The sequence below is a fragment of the Lissotriton vulgaris genome, chromosome 2_1 (assembly GCF_964263255.1).
Source record: "Lissotriton vulgaris chromosome 2_1, aLisVul1.2, whole genome shotgun sequence".
Classification (NCBI taxonomy): Eukaryota; Metazoa; Chordata; class Amphibia; order Caudata; family Salamandridae; genus Lissotriton; species Lissotriton vulgaris.
The window spans coordinates 1,459,271,171-1,459,288,026 of NC_141687.1; positions in this window are offsets into that span (position 1 = coordinate 1,459,271,171).

A 16,856-nucleotide genomic window follows, 5' to 3' on the forward strand; every position below is an offset into this window, starting at 1 on the left:
AAAAACAAATGACGAGAAAGTGAACCTGGTATGCACTGACCGAATAGCCAGAACATTGGGACATTTTTTTGCCTTCTCACCTTGACAGCTTTACCGGAGCGGGGACGCTGTTTCCTGATCCCTTGCCCTCCTGCCGCCGCGATAACACCACCCAGTGGCCGCCGAGTGGAGGACTCAGTCTACCAGGGACCCTAGCGGCTGGAGACGCCCATACCTTTCCCCTCGCCCGGAGGCGCTTTAAATCCTGCTGACTCCCGGCAGAGCGGGTGTCAGCCAGAACATTGGGACATTTTCTTGCCTCCTCACCATGACATCTTTACAGGAGCGGGACGCTGTTTCCTGATCCCTTGCCCTCCTGCCGCCGCGATAACACCACCCCGTGGACGCCGAGTGGAGGACTCACTCTACCAGGGACCCTAGCGGCTGGAGACGCCCATACCTTTCCACGCGCCCGGAGGCACTTTAAATCCCACTGACTCCCCGTGTCGCGGGAACGCGTGCGGGACGTGCCGGGCTAAGCACGGGAGAAGGGCGGGCCGTCCGGGGACCAACGGAGGCCAGGACGGGGCCCCCCCTTCCATCTGTGTTCCCGTTAAGTAAGACCTTGACTTTGTTTGTTTTCAACATTGGGCTATATCATCTGGTCAAGTATTGCAGGTGTCATTGCATTGAGCTCAAACCTTTATAAGTCTACTAGTGGTAGTGGATAAACTGACTCTTATTTGCTTGCAATCCCCCATATTTTCTTTCTTTTAGAGTTGTTGTTGCCATTGATGCTAGTTTCACTTTGTTCATTTAGTAGTTTACACCCTATATCGAGTACTAGCAAATGGCGTCACACTTAAGAAATTGGAGGAAGATTGTACAGGGTAGTGTGGGGGGCTCTGTATCAGGGACTCTGGAGCATATCATAACGAGAGCAGCAAATGTTCTTGAGTATGAAATTTCACTCACTGAATAAAGGCTATCCCAAGAGCTAGTTGCTAAAAGATCTTCTCTGGGTAAAATCATGACTGCTGTTACACCAGAGCGGCTGCATGCTACCAGTGAACAAAATTCAAGTAACATCTCGGAGTGGGTGAGGGATGACACTTCTAGAATTAGTTCTTTTCTAGATTCCATCACCGATAGTATATCAATTTTGGGGAGTAGACCACCTGAACCTAATCTCCCCACTCACAGTAACCCGTGTCCTGAGACTAATCCCAGAGTAGAAAAAAAACAAGCAAGGGAAATCCTATACAGCCCACTATAGGCAAGAGAAAGCGTGGCAGAGGGTCACAGAAGGGTGGACGGTTCCGGTTCTTAGAGAGTAGAGCAGAGCAGAGAGCAGACTGTTGCAGCGTTGGTGCGCCGGTCCGTCCGGTTGAGAGAGCGATTTGCCTCATCAGCAGCCACCCCCAAGCCCTAAGCCACGGCGTTAGCAAGCGCAGGGCTGTTATAACAGAAATACAGACGTGTAAGAGATTGTTAAGTCCCAGTATTAGTGGAAGTTAAGGAAGTGCTTTCTGGACGCCAGCACCTGGGTACGTGCACCAGGGTACGTGCAAAGAAACACAGTGCTGGGTGCCAGCACAGATGCGATCAGGCACTATCCGTCAAGAGGCCATAGCAAGATCGCGAAGGAAACAAAGAAACAAAAATAAAAAAACAAAATTAAAAGAACAAGAGGAGGAGGTTTCACAAACCCACATCGGGGAAAACGGAGTGGGTCACAGGGACAGGCTGGTTTCAGTTCCAACCTCACTAACAAAGACAAATCCCAAATCGACTTACCAAACACAGATACAAAAGTTCTTCTTCTTAAAAGACCCCTTGGCGGCTATGTACGCCCCCCAAAGGGAATCTTCATTATTTCCAACCCCAATGCAGCCGTCCAAAATACACCCTTCGCTCAGAGCCACTACGGCCATGTTAGACAGTGCATTATCACAAGAACAACCTCTAGAGACTCGGCTGGTACATATAGATGGCAGGAATTTGGTACCAGTAATAGCACAGGTGCACCAGGCAGCTATTGAAGGACGGGATTAACTCCCAAAACTAAACCTGGAGACGTAACTGAAGCACAAAAAGAAACCACAGTAAAATCAAATATAATTAACACTGGAGGCACCGTGGAACCCTCGGATCTAGAGGTTCTAGAGGCCCTAGAGGCTCTTATGGGGACAAGTAGAGCCTGTGAAAAATCCTACCCCTTTATTGAAGGTCAAATACAGGAAGAAAACGACCCTTCACCAATGGTAAGTCAAAATGTTGGTGAATTCCTCCAAGGAAATAAGGAACAGTGCCATGCTAATACAAAATGGACTAAGGAGGAAAAAATAGATCTAATAAAATCAGCAGCAAGTTTAGCAACAAAGGAATTGCGGATCAGCAAATCGATTTCCAACATAATCGAGGCGAACCTAATCGAAGTCTTAGAGTCTCTAGAAGGGATGGGATAGGATAAGGAGCAATTCACACCGAACCCAAAGAACATAACTCCGCAAAGAAGAGCCATTTTGGTCTCATCAACGCCTCTGAACTCTCAAAGAATTCAGCATGTCAATATAACAGAAACACTGGAGGACGGCCATAGTCCTATAACAAAGAAAAAACAAATCCTGTCTTCACCAATAACAATCTCTTCTGGAAATGGGTCAAGCCCCAGTTCGCCAACACAATGATGATTGCCATAACACGAAATGGGCTGACAATTTGATTCAAACTTCGGAACAATCAATAAAGGTATTAAACTTCCAATATGACAAAATGGACGTCCAAATTAATCTAATAAACTTGATGGCTAGTCATATTGCCGGAATAAATAAAAATTTGGATGCAATAACAGTGTTACTAATAAAAAAAGAAACTCTAGACAGACAGAGTAACACAAATAATCAACAAGCCAACTGCCACTGTAGCCCGATAATAGAGAAATTGGCTACATTACCGGAAATCTTAAAATATGTTTTAGGGGCAGCTAAACAGTCATTAAAACATCAGTACCAAGGATCACTTCAAAAACCAATTGCGCAAGAGCAAACTTCCAACTTATCTAAAGTCAACAATGAAGAAGCAAAAAATAAATTGAAGCTCAATCAAAGTCAGATCTTGAGATAAACCCAATCCAACGCGAAGACCAAAGAGCGTCACCACAGCCAATAACAAAGGCGGAAGTTAAAATCACAAAACGGGAAAGAAAGCGCGCAAGGAAGGCCAGGCTTAAATACAACAAACAACAAAACATAGCCCAGGTTGAATATTTTCCACTGTTTACAACAAATTCGAATACAGATTTGAAAGTAATACCTCAATCTTTATCTGAGGCAGAAAGCGTGGAAAGGAATCAAGCTCACCTTTCACAGTCCCCCCTCGCAGACAGCCAAGACTTTAGGCACACGGCAAAACCCTCTTCTGAGTCTCAAAATAAACATGGAGTCAGAAGCCCAGTTTGCATGGATAAGGCGAGTGGTCAAGGAACCCTGCTGGTGCAGCAACAGAAGAATACAAAACAAGATGAAAATCAATTGGAAGAAGTAGCACACATGGAAAACCAGCAATTGTTAGGACAAAGCAGCTCGAGGGGAGACAAAGTACAAAATAGTCAACATTTGGTACGGCAAGAAGCAGAGTCGCAAGAGGGGCCCAACCAAGGAGAACTCAAGCAAAATAGGCCAGCGGGAACACAGTCAACCATCCCTCATATCCCACTGAAATCCATTGCCGTAATATTAAGGGGAAGGATCGTCACTGCAAGCTCTTAGTTCAGGAGCAAGCTGACCCACAAAAAAAGACGTCGACCCAAAAACATACGGGCCCTCCAACTGCTAAGTTAGAGGTAAAAATAAAAAATCCTGCAGAGTATGAACAGGGAGGCAGTGAAGAACCCCAGTAAATCCTCACAGGGTTAGGGGGAAGAAACATCAGCGTCCCACAGCCTTCTGAAAAGCAAGAAGAAATAGACCCGTGTGAACTGAAGTTGTCTTTTATCCCGGAATATTCATCGAAAGGAACCCAGGACACTCTCAACAGGGGAAACCTTTTGAGACTTTTCCATGAAATCCTCGAACTAAAAGGAATCTGTTCTCATGATCTAATTTCAGTGGAATTTAAGGAAACACCCCGAAGGGGGGTAGAGGAGTCCCTGACAACGTGGGCGTCCAAGGACCTGGTGGACAACATTATAGCTCTGAGGGGAAGATTTGAGACATGGGGAATCAGGCTTCAGGCAGTGCAACACCCAATGTACCCGTATCCCTTCTTAAACAATTCAAAAGAAGAGCAAAGCCCACAAAGACATTAGCACACATGTCTACGCGGAGCACGTTCTATTCCACCAATGACATCAGTGCGAAACAATATGCACCCTAAAAGCGATAGTTCAGGCACAACTGGGGAAAGTCCTCAGGACCTCAAGGACTAGGCCTGGGTTGCAAAAACACTGAATGATAAGTATCCCTAACAAAGGAACACAAACATCGGAAACGGCAAGGGAAAATAAGGAATCAATCAACATCTCGCTCTGTTCTTGGAATGTGCACGGCTTCAGGGATATGGGCCAAGATCAAGATACAGTAACCTTCCTAAATCAACAACAAATAATCATGCTTCAGGAAACATGGAATACCGGGCAACCTCAATACCTGGTTTCATTGAATATCACTGCCTGGCAGAAAGACACTCAAAGTATGGCCATCCGAAAGGGGGCCTATCAATCTTCATAACTAAAAAATTGAACTGGGAAACCGAAGATATAGCCACTGGGGTAAAGTGGATCCAAGTGACCAAGGTAACCAGCAATGACCAGTCCATAATTCTCCTCCTGATAAATGTCTACATCCACCCAGAGAGAAAGAAGCAAAATGGAAAATACATAACTCTGCTGAAAACATTGTAGAAAAGCCATTCAAACGCCCACCTGGTGATCGCTGGCGATTTCAACACCAACCTTTTGGCACTCAATCGGGGAAGAAACTGTAAAGTATCGAATGGTGCATCGGAATTTGTTCGTAAACTAGCAGCACTAGATCTAAAAATTATGAACGGTATCTCCCCGTGGGATTCGCCTCCAGCGGTAACATACCTGAGTGGAAAAGTCGTCTCGACAATAGACTTTATTATAATGAGTACTAAACAGCTCTCAGAAATAACTAGTTTCAGAATAATTACACGAGCTAAAAGTGATCATCTGCTGTTAATACTGAATCTTAACAATAGAACAGTCTTTGCTCAGAGGAATAACGCCATTTCGCAACACTCAGAAACATTTAACTTGCGCAAAGTAAAATGGCGAGGAGAGGCTTCAGAACTTATTGAGAATAAACTAAAGTCATTTATCGAAACCCATGGCCCGGCTCAAGAACGGGCTCATGTAAGACATTGGGAGCAAATGGTCGAGTTTTTACCCCAAACCTTCCCGGTTATCAAGCCACATAGGTCTTTGAAAACAGCCAAAAGGGACCCATGGTTCAATCATGACCTGAAAAGGCGCAAAAGAGAGATTGCAAGAGAAGTGCGAAGTCTATCCCGAGAGGGAGAAAAGGATCAAAAACAGGAAAAAACAAAGCTGCAGACACTAAGGAGTGCTTATAGAAAGAAGTTAGAGAAAGCAAAAACTGAGTATAAAGAATTGATCTGGCAGCAACTACTAATAGCCAGCAAATAACCCAACAGCAGCGATTTCTGGGGGATCATTAAAACGTTAACAGTGGGTCCAACACTTCACCAACAGGCAGGAATCGGTGCAGAAATCTGGTCAGACCATGTAAAGTCCTTGTTCAAACAACCCAGGAGGGACTTAAAACAATATCCTCAGGGGCAAGATCATGAACAAAATGAGGCAAAATCCGGATCGAGTCATGCAACACCAACGGCTAATTCAGCCCATTTAACTCACGCTTCGAAGAGCAAACTCCTCTGACAAATGAGAAAGAACTAAAAATCCTTATAAAGAAATTAAAGTCTGAGGGAGCGGTGGGGCCAAACAGCATTCCAAATGCAATTTTCAGGAATAACCCAGAGCTATGGTCTGAAATCCTAACACCAGTCTTCAACGAGATTTACATAAATTCTAACATCCCAGCTTCCTGGAGGGGGACTGTCATCCACCCCATATATAAAAAGGGATATCATGGTAACCCAGCGAATTACAGATTAATCTCCTTGATCGATGTGGAAGCCAAATTATACGCCTCGTGCCTATTGAACCACCTGCAATGTTGGATGGAGGAACAAAACATCACCCCCAACTTCCAAACAGGATTCAGGCAAGGCATGGGCACTCAATCGAACCTTGCAACCCTAGCTCTCTTGACGGATCAGGCGCAAAGAAGGAAAGTCCGCCTCTTAGCCTGTTTCGTGGATATCAAATCAGCATTTGACAGAGTGAGCAGGAACCTTTTATGGAACAAACTTAAAAGATGGGGCATACCAACCGCACTCCTCACCGCCATCATAACTCTGCACACTGACACCTGGGCAAGAGTCAAGCTGGGAAACGGGTCGAGCACTACCGGAAGTATTCCTACACAAAAGGGCCTAAAACAAGGCTGCGTCTTGGCCCCAAGCCTTTTTAATCTGTATTTATTGGACATTGCCCGACACATTGATAACCCAGATTGTCACCCCCCCCAAAACTGGCTAGTAAGCCAGTCGCAATCCTCCAATATGCAGACGACATAGTCTTGTTACGCCAAACCCCAGTGGGATCACAAAGATCAATAAACAACCTGGCATCCTATCTGGATTCGGAACAGCTAGAGATAAACAAAGATAAAACAAAAATTGTTCGTCTGGTTGACAGAAGGAAATTAAAGTTCAAATGGAGGGTAAAGGGGGCCCACGTGGAAGAAAAAAGTGCATACAAATATCTGGTCGTGACAATCGGGCAGGGCACAAGCCACAAAGAACAAAAAATGTCCCTCAAAGCAAAGACTCAGGCTCTGATGTACGCTTACAGATCCTTGCGCAGAAAATTGGACTGCCCTAATCATTCGCACTTGTTAAAAGTAATGGCTGCCCAAATCCAACCAAGTTTGTCATACGGTCTTGTTCACTGGTGTGGCAAAGATTTGCATTTCCTGAATGAATTGGGGTCAAAAATCTATAAATCAGTTTTTGACTTGCCAAAATCTGCCTCACCCGCCCAGGTACAACTGGAATTTGGGCTTCAGGATCTTAAATACAGGGCAATGAGCAACTTCATTAAATTCTGCCACACCCTCAGGTTATCCGAAGAGGATACTCTAAATAGACTCTGCTGGGATGAAGTAAGGTCACAGAACAAGCAAGAATCCCCAAACTCTTGAGGGAGTTATCTGAGTACATCCTTGGCCACTTTGGAACTCCAACCAGCTTGGGATAACAAGATGGATCGAGCATCCTTTAATAAAACCGTGAATGTCGCAAGCAAAAAGAAATCTTTATTGGAAGATAAATTTGCGCTCACAAAGAGACGGCATGGATGGACAGTCATGAATTCATACAGGTCTCTAAAGCAAAGTCAAAGTCAAAGTTTTTTATTTTTGTTACGGTACTCTTACGAGGACCACAAATAAAAAATACATTTATACATTCCATATTAATACATTTTCAATGAGATTTTCAAAAACTTAAAAATTCTGTAACAAACAAATTCATTAGGGGGGCTTTTACATAGTGATAAAAAGTCTTGTGAGCTAGTGATCCTGCAGGACCGGTAGATGGGCTTAAGACATGTTGACCTTGCATTTACAATTTCTGCATTAGGGCATATAAAAAATAAGTGTTCCAAATTTTGGTTGCCTCCTTGACAAAGGGTACAAAGGGCAGAGCTGTCGGGCCTCCAAGAGGAAGTAAAGGTTTGTACAGGAAGTGTTCCAAGGCGCAACATCATAATTGCACGCCTTGCGCCATGTTGAAGAGTATACTCTAGGTAAGGCTGACGTTGTTTGTATTCCTGCGAGGCTACATAAAATTTATATGATGATAATCTATTACAATGAGAGTGATCAATCTCGTAGCTCAATTTGGGAGTGAAGTTTTTTAGAAAAAGTTTGAGTTGAGCTGGTGACCACGTAGACAAAATTTCCACATTGACTTTTGCAAGCTGTAGAGCCTCTCGCACATTCTTAGTAAAGGTAGTATGAGTAGAGCTACTCTCGAATGTCTCTGCTTTTAGCAATCTTCTTAAAGTACCTTCTTTTGAAAGAAGAAGATTATGGGCCCACCTTATGATGCTCGCTATAGCTGTAGCATATGCGCTCGTGATGGTACATTCCAGTCTCAATGCCTGTACTGGGGTAGATGTTGAAATCTTCAGTAGTTTTTTCAATATTCTTCCTTCTGTTAAATCCATATATGACCATTGATTTAGAGGAATATATTCCGATGCATAGGACAGGACCGGTGTGATTTTAGCTCGATAGACTTGAATCAGTGCAGAGAAATGTCTATGGCCAGTGGCCGAATATAAGCGTGACAAGGCCCCAGCATGCAGATCACTTTTCCTTTTCAGGTGGTTGATTTGATTGATGTTGCTCATGTTTTGTGAGAAAATTCTACCCAGATATGTATACTCCTTTACTTGTTCTAGTTTCTCACCTCCCAGCTTCCATTCGTACCGGACCCTTTTCTTCTGATATGAAAAGGCAACCACTTTTGTTTTGTTCGTATTTGGGATTAGGTAATTTTCCTTTGAGTACTTATATAAAATATCTAAAAGATTTTGTAGTCCGAAAGGTGTTAGGTCAAACATGACTATATCGTCTGCATACAGCAGGGAATGGATATATTCAGTGGCTATCTTAGGAGGAGTACATATCCCTTGCTGCAGTTGGGAAGGTAGGTCACTTAAATACAGTGAGAATAAAATTGGAGCCAAGAGGCACCCTTGTTTCAGGCCATTTGATGTTCGTATTACCTTCGATAGGCCCTTGTCGCTTCCCATTTGGACGCGGCACCAGGTGTCACTGTGTAGATTCACTATCAGATGTAATAGCTGCTCCGGGATCCCCATTATTCTTAATTTTGACCACAGGGTCGGTCTATCCACTCGATCGAAGGCTGTCGAGTAATCAATGAACGCTGCATAAATAGTTTGTTTTTTCCCTGTTGCGTACTTATCTAAAATAGTTTGGAAGATTGCTACATTGTCAGTTACAGAATGGTGTGGGCGAAATCCGGACTGAAATTTAGGAATTAGACCTAATGAGAAAGCCCAATTTTTCAGCCTATCCAGGATTTCTGCTGCAAAAATCTTCCCAGCAGCGTCCATGAGGGCAATTTGCCTATAATTTCCCGGTGTGTTTCTTTTTCCTTTTTTGAAAATCGGGATTATGATACTTCCTTTCCAGGAATTTGGCATTTGACCACTGTCGAATACATAGTTAAATAGCGGCGAGAGCACCGTTCCCCACTCTTTATGGTCAATTTGGTAGACTTTGACAGGTATCTGATCGGGGCCAGATGCACCTGTGCTCCTTGCCTTCCTGATATTCATAGAGACTGACACTGCCGACGTTTTATTGATCTTAATGTCTTTAGTTTCCACGTTTTCTCCTCCTACTTCTTCATTTTTAATATATTGATTCTGTTTGTATAGCTCACGTAGGTATATGTCCCAGTTTTCTTCTGATATAGGTGTAGACTCCAGCTTTTTTTTGGATCCTGTCATTGATGCGATCAGTGACCAATATTTACGTTGATTATTATGTTTAGCTGCTAGCTGGATTTCAGTCCAATTAAAGTCCTGCTTCAGTTTTTTCTGTTTAGTTTTTTCTCGTCGTATTTGATTCTTTAATCTATTGATTTCCTTTTTGTTTACCGACGAGAATTCCAGATACTGGGCGCGTATCAGTCTATTGATTTGTTTTACGACTGGTTGATTCCAGTTTTTATTCTTGTTTTTCCATTTTCTTTTTGCTGGTCTGTGGTATTCTAGCTTACTTTGCAGAGCTTGTTTGAGATTATTCGTTAGATGTTCAAAGTTCTTTACAGGGTCATCTGAATATATGTTGGTCAATATATTGGTTTCAGTAATTAGTTGCCGCAGATAATCCAGATTTTCTGTCCCCCAGTAAATGCGACGCCTAGTTGTGTTTACTTCCGTTTTTTCTGTAAGAAATAATGGCTGGTTATAAAAAGAGGACGGTGCAATCCAGTGGGTTGAAAGGTTTAAAAGAGCGTGATCACTTTCTGCAGTGAATATTATCGAAAGTTGACTCATTTGTTCTTTTCCTTCGATCCCGCATATAAAGTAATCAATAGTTGAAGGAGATCCATTTCCTTGCCGTGTGTATGTTGCTGGTATATCACCATTGATGTTACCGTTTAATATAATCCCATTAATGCCAGAGAGAAAAGCTAGTAGTGCGCGTCCCCTCTTATCCGATTTAGTTCCTTTTGGGAATTCAGGGAGTGATGATTCCAGAGATTCCTCTTTGAGGAGACGAGCCCATTTCTTTATCTCGCAGTTAGAAATTTTAGCATTCAAGTCCCCCATTATGAGGTATGGCAAGTGAGAATGATCATCAATTATATGAGTGATAATTTCCATTAGGCGGTCAAACAGCAAATCATTATTATTACTGCTTGGAGGTGCGTAAATATTGAAAAGTAATATTTTTCCTAGTTTGGCTGAGGCATGGGTTCTAAGGGATACTTTTAAACATTGTAGATTGTCTGTGTTTGTGTTAATTATTTCCTGTGACCAAGAGTGATCTTCTTTTAATAATATTGCCAGACCACCCTTGGCATGTCCCCTTCTTGATCTTTTTGCTAATGTTTCGTATACATAGTATCCTCTTTGAGTAAAGGTATTGATTAACCATGTTTCCTGGAGGGCGATGATATCAGGGGAATTTTTAATTGCATGTTTCATTTTTATATCAGTTTTCCCTGCCAGGTTCCAGGACAATAACGTCAGGCCTTTGCTAAACTTCGCGTTGTTGTGAATTTACCATTTTTTTGCTGTTTAAGGTTTCTGATAACCATGCCCATGATTTTATTGAATTCTCAATGTTGCTAAAGGTGGGATTCCGAGACCAGACTGACCTCTCTCCTTGAATTACTTGTATTTTAAGTAGATCTTTCCTCATAGTACTTGATGCTAGGTCTCCCCAATTAGAACTGTTGTTTTCTTTTCTTCTGTGGGTTTGTCCTATTATACCATTATTTGAGTTGTTGGTTTTGAAATCTTCCACCGAGATTACATCATAGCCATTTTTGTGAAGAATTTCCTTCTCTCTGATTATTATTCCAGGCAAAACCGGTGAATAAAAGGATACCTGTACTAGTTTGTTATTTTCTTTTATTGGAAACAGAACTAAGTCAATTTCTTTGCTGGTCAGAGAATTCAAGGATGGAATTTCTTGTAATAGATTGATGATTTTACCGCGATTAAACGGCTCCTTATCTGAAGGAAATAGCTCTTCAATAGTTATGTGTTTGGATGGATTTATTTCCCATGATTGGAAATTATTGTCATATGGTTCTTTTATGTCCATGTTATTTTGCGATGTAGGTCTATTTTCTGTCAGAGGACAAAATTCATCTGCTTCAGGATTTAAAGGTTTTTCTGATGATGTTTTTTGAATTACTGGAGTGTTCACCAGGATTACAGGATTTAATTTTTGGAATTTGAGCCTATTCCCTTTTTTCCTCTGTATTCTCCTCATAGGTTTTCTCTTCTTCTTCCCCTTTACTATTTCCCTAGTATTACTTTTATCAGACTGTTCTCTTTGGTTGAAATCCTGTTCAGCAGTAACTCCTGATAGCTCAGTTTTATTTTTTCCGATAATCTGATCGCGATTGTTATCGGATACTTTATTCGAAAAAATCGGATAGTGTTTGGTATTGTTCTCATCTTTGATTTCCAGTTCTTCTTTGAACAGTTTTTTAAGTGAATATGTGATAGGAGGTTTTTCTTTGTTTTTTGATCCGTTAGTTTTATTGTTGATTATTAGTACGTCGTTCGTTTGTGTGCTTGCTTCCTGTTGTTTTGGGGTGGCACTTCCATTTTTATGAAATTCATCTGTTTGTTGTAATTCGACTTCTCCGGTTTGTTTTGATGAGACTTTAGTTAGATCTTTTTTCTTTTTTTCTTCAACCAGGAATTTAAGTATTCCTATTTGTACGTCTAAAGTATCGTCTGAGTTAGCTAAAATGTGTCCAAGATGTGTTAGTACTGAATCCAGAATTTCTTGCAGTGAGAAGAGTGCTTTTGATATGGGAGAGACAGTATTTCCAGAGTTTAGGTTTACAAAATTTGGGTCTGATAGATTGGTCAGATTAGAAAAAAGGTTAGGTGATTTTTCTGGCGAACTGGTTTGGGGATGTCTTTGACTTAGCCATATTTCTTTATTTTCTTCTTCGGTCTTTGAGTTATGATTTGCGGATACGTCGAAAAATAAGTCGTTGTCCTGATTTTTTATGGGTGTTATAGTTGTTATTTGAGACACAACTAGACGAGATTTTTGACATTCTTCCGAAAGAGAGTAATTTGCCAAATTACTCTCTATTGTTATTTGACCTTGTTTGTTGGATTTCTGGTCAGAAAAATGTAACGGATCAGGTTCAACCAACTTATTTTGATCATCGTTGGAGTTTGGGGAAAGAAACTTTTTCTTGGAGAGGGTAGAGAAGTATTCACTTATAGCAGGAGTGCTTGATATTTGTCCTGGCTTTAGTGACTTGTCTACAGATTTTCTTACAGCTGCGTCCGTCCCCATTCGCCTCATGTAGATTGTCCGTGAGCGTAGTTTTTTTAGCGCCCTCATACTTGGGGACAGAAATCTGTTTTATAGATGTAATGTTTAGTATTAATAATATGCTGTAGCTTGTCTTAATCACACTATCTCAGTTGATCAGTAAAGGAATGGGGGTTTTTTACACGTATGAATCAATAGTTTAGTTGAAGAGTTTCCTCTTGTAGTGAGCGTTAGTGGGGTGGCCCGTCCCGTCCTCGGTCGTCCCCGGACGGCCACAGACGGCTCGCCCTTTTGCCCGGGCTTATCCCCGCGCTTGGTCCCGCGCGCGTCCCGCGTCGCGGGATGCGAGATGTTATCTATATACGTTTCGTTGGGGGCGTGTCCGTGGGCGGTTCGCCTGGGGGAAGAGGAACCAGGTGATCTCCGCTAAGGATTCTGGTCCTCGCAGTCCCCCAGGCTAGGTGCTCTCGCTGTTTGCACCCTGGCCTCAACCCCTCTGACTCCAGCTGGGAGCGACAGGCAGAGCGTGCCGAGTGCAGCTCACGCTCACACCAGCGAGTCAGGGGGAGGCAGCACCACGACACAGTGAGGAATCAGCGTCAGCTTCAGACAGCCAGCACAGGCTGCAGACAGTAAAACGAGTTCTCTTGCTCAGCAGAAGTAGAAACAGTAGATCAGCAGCAGTTTTGAGCTCCTGTGAGTGGCGCCCGCGAAGCGGGTGTCACGAATCTTTATCCAGGTCGTTGGGGGCGTGTCCGTGGGCGGTTCGCCTGGGGGAAGAGGAACCAGGTGATCTCCGCTAAGGATTCTGGTCCTCGCAGTCCCCCAGGCTAGGTGCTCTCGCTGTTTGCACCCTGGCCTCAACCCCTCTGACTCCAGCTGGGAGCGACAGGCAGAGCGTGCCGAGTGCAGCTCACGCTCACACCAGCGAGTCAGGGGGAGGCAGCACCACGACACAGTGAGGAATCAGCGTCAGCTTCAGACAGCCAGCACAGGCTGCAGATAGTAAAACGAGTTCTCTTGCTCAGCAGAAGTAGAAACAGTAGATCAGCAGCAGTTTTGAGCTCCTGTGAGTGGCGCCCGCGAAGCGGGTGTCACGAATCTTTATCCAGGTCGTTGGGGGCGTGTCCGTGGGCGGTTCGCCTGGGGGAAGAGGAACCAGGTGATCTCCGCTAAGGATTCTGGTCCTCGCAGTCCCCCAGGCTAGGTGCTCTCGCTGTTTGCACCCTGGCCTCAACCCCTCTGACTCCAGCTGGGAGCGACAGGCAGAGCGTGCCGAGTGCAGCTCACGCTCACACCAGCGAGTCAGGGGGAGGCAGCACCACGACACAGTGAGGAATCAGCGTCAGCTTCAGACAGCCAGCACAGGCTGCAGACAGTAAAACGAGTTCTCTTGCTCAGCAGAAGTAGAAACAGTAGATCAGCAGCAGTTTTGAGCTCCTGTGAGTGGCGCCCGCGAAGCGGGTGTCACAAATCTTTATCCAGGTCGTTGGGGGCGTGTCCGTGGGCGGTTCGCCTGGGGGAAGAGGAACCAGGTGATCTCCGCTAAGGATTCTGGTCCTCGCAGTCCCCCAGGCTAGGTGCTCTCGCTGTTTGCACCCTGGCCTCAACCCCTCTGACTCCAGCTGGGAGCGACAGGCAGAGCGTGCCGAGTGCAGCTCACGCTCACACCAGCGAGTCAGGGGGAGGCAGCACCACGACACAGTGAGGAATCAGCGTCAGCTTCAGACAGCCAGCACAGGCTGCAGACAGTAAAACGAGTTCTCTTGCTCAGCAGAAGTAGAAACAGTAGATCAGCAGCAGTTTTGAGCTCCTGTGAGTGGCGCCCGCGAAGCGGGTGTCACGAATCTTTATCCAGGTCGTTGGGGGCGTGTCCGTGGGCGGTTCGCCTGGGGGAAGAGGAACCAGGTGATCTCCGCTAAGGATTCTGGTCCTCGCAGTCCCCCAGGCTAGGTGCTCTCGCTGTTTGCACCCTGGCCTCAACCCCTCTGACTCCAGCTGGGAGCGACAGGCAGAGCGTGCCGAGTGCAGCTCACGCTCACACCAGCGAGTCAGGGGGAGGCAGCACCACGACACAGTGAGGAATCAGCGTCAGCTTCAGACAGCCAGCACAGGCTGCAGACAGTAAAACGAGTTCTCTTGCTCAGCAGAAGTAGAAACAGTAGATCAGCAGCAGTTTTGAGCTCCTGTGAGTGGTCTCTAAAGCCACAAGCCTATTTATCTGCCCGTTTCAGTTCCTTTTTAAAGACGTGCTTTCTAAAGTTCAGGATGGGGGTGCACGTCTCCAAGGACTTATCCACCTCAGGGGCGACAGATTTTAACTCAGAACTTTGTCGCTTATGCGGATTCCAAAAGGAAACTTTGGCCCATTTGCTGTGCGCCTGTCCAGCCATGCTAACCCAAAGGAGACAATATCTAAAGGTGATTTTTATCAAACAGAACATTCGCTTAAGCAGACAAGCAGTAATAAGCTGGCTGAAGGGCTCGTCATGTATCTTGTCTTGCTGAGGAGTCAAATTCATGAGACTAGTGAACAGCTGCCTATTGCAAGCGGATGATCTCTAATTGATATTGCATGTAACGTATCCCCATACTTTTAATTTGATGGTACATAATTTTTAATCTTTTCTGCTGTAACTTGATTGATAAATAAATCAATCAATTCATCTTTATTTCGGCACTTTAGAGCCATAAAAGATACATGAATATAACAATACAATTTAAAAAATAGAAAGAGGGGTAAATCCCGTTAGTTCATTACAATTTACACAATAATCACAGTATAAGTTCATTCATGGAGGGGTATAAGATTCATAAAATTAATAAAAGACACAATTTACTATTTACTTAATGTTGTCTTAAAATACAATTACAATTTGCAGCCATTCTTTTTACGGATAAAATATATTGAAAGAAGGAATCTACTGACACTGAACACAATAGTTCTACTAGTATCGGACTTGATTATTCTCATGGCCTCCCAGCAAGTTCTTACACCCAGGAGGTTACATAGTGGTTTTATCCATTTCCTCCTCACTTGGGCATAGGCAGGACAGAAAAACAAAACATGCTGATCGTCCTTAGCATTCCAATCACACAGGGTACAGACATCACTTAACATAAGGGCACTTTGTTCCATATTGCCCTTCGCAGCCCATCTAGTCAGAGTAGTGTTGTACAAGAGATTGCCGTACCTAAATTTCATGAATAAGCTCTTAGCTAACGGAGGTTCAATCTCATCGAGAAAAATCTCGAACAGAGGGCTGTCCTTGAAGGACAGAATTTTTTTTGTTAAAGACCCTCCCTTATCCTCATTTACCAGGCTATTAGCAAAATTGCCCCAAAACGTGGACTTAAGTATTTTTTTAGCATTCTTGGGTATTTTCTCCAGTTTATCCCAAAACTGTGACAGCCCAATTTTTTTGAACCAGTGTCGAACGTTCTTAAACCAAGGGTTAGCATTTGCCACATCCAAAATCATTATTTCTTTTAGATTGTTCCTGTAGTCTTCAAGTTCTGGGATACACCATAACCTTACCCAATAAGCTAAGGGCCGTAGTATGACATGATGGTCTGTACGCTTGATGTCCAAATCCAACATCAATGGAATTAAGGGGGTGCCTTGTGGCATCTTCACTAAATTTCTCAAAAATTTGTTCTCGATGGTTGAGAATGCATTTTTGGACATAGGTCCCCAAATTTCTGCCCCAAATAATGCTGCAGACTGAGCTTTAAATTTAAATAATTCCAAGGCGGGTGTTACTACTTTACTCGTACTCCCGCCATGTTTTTTTATAATTGGAATTAAATTCTGGGACAGCATCAGTTTGCTCTTTTCTACTTGAGTTTTCCATGTAAATTTGGAGTCAATGGAAACTCCCAAATAGATAAAACTCTGTACGGCTTCTAATTTTTGTCCATTCAATGCCAGGTTCATCGTTTGAGATTTGTGCGGATTTAAGGCCATGTATTTGGTTTTTTTAACGTTTATTTCCAGCCCCTTTTTGTCACAATACTGCTTAAAAGAGTTCAGTAATGCCTGTAAACCTCTGGAGTTTGGGAGATGAGTATGGTATCTTCTGCGAAGAGTAACGCAGGAACCTTTTCACCATTCAATTTAGGGGAATCATTAATACAATTTAGCAAATGTGAAGGGATATCATTCACATATAATGAAAATAGCGT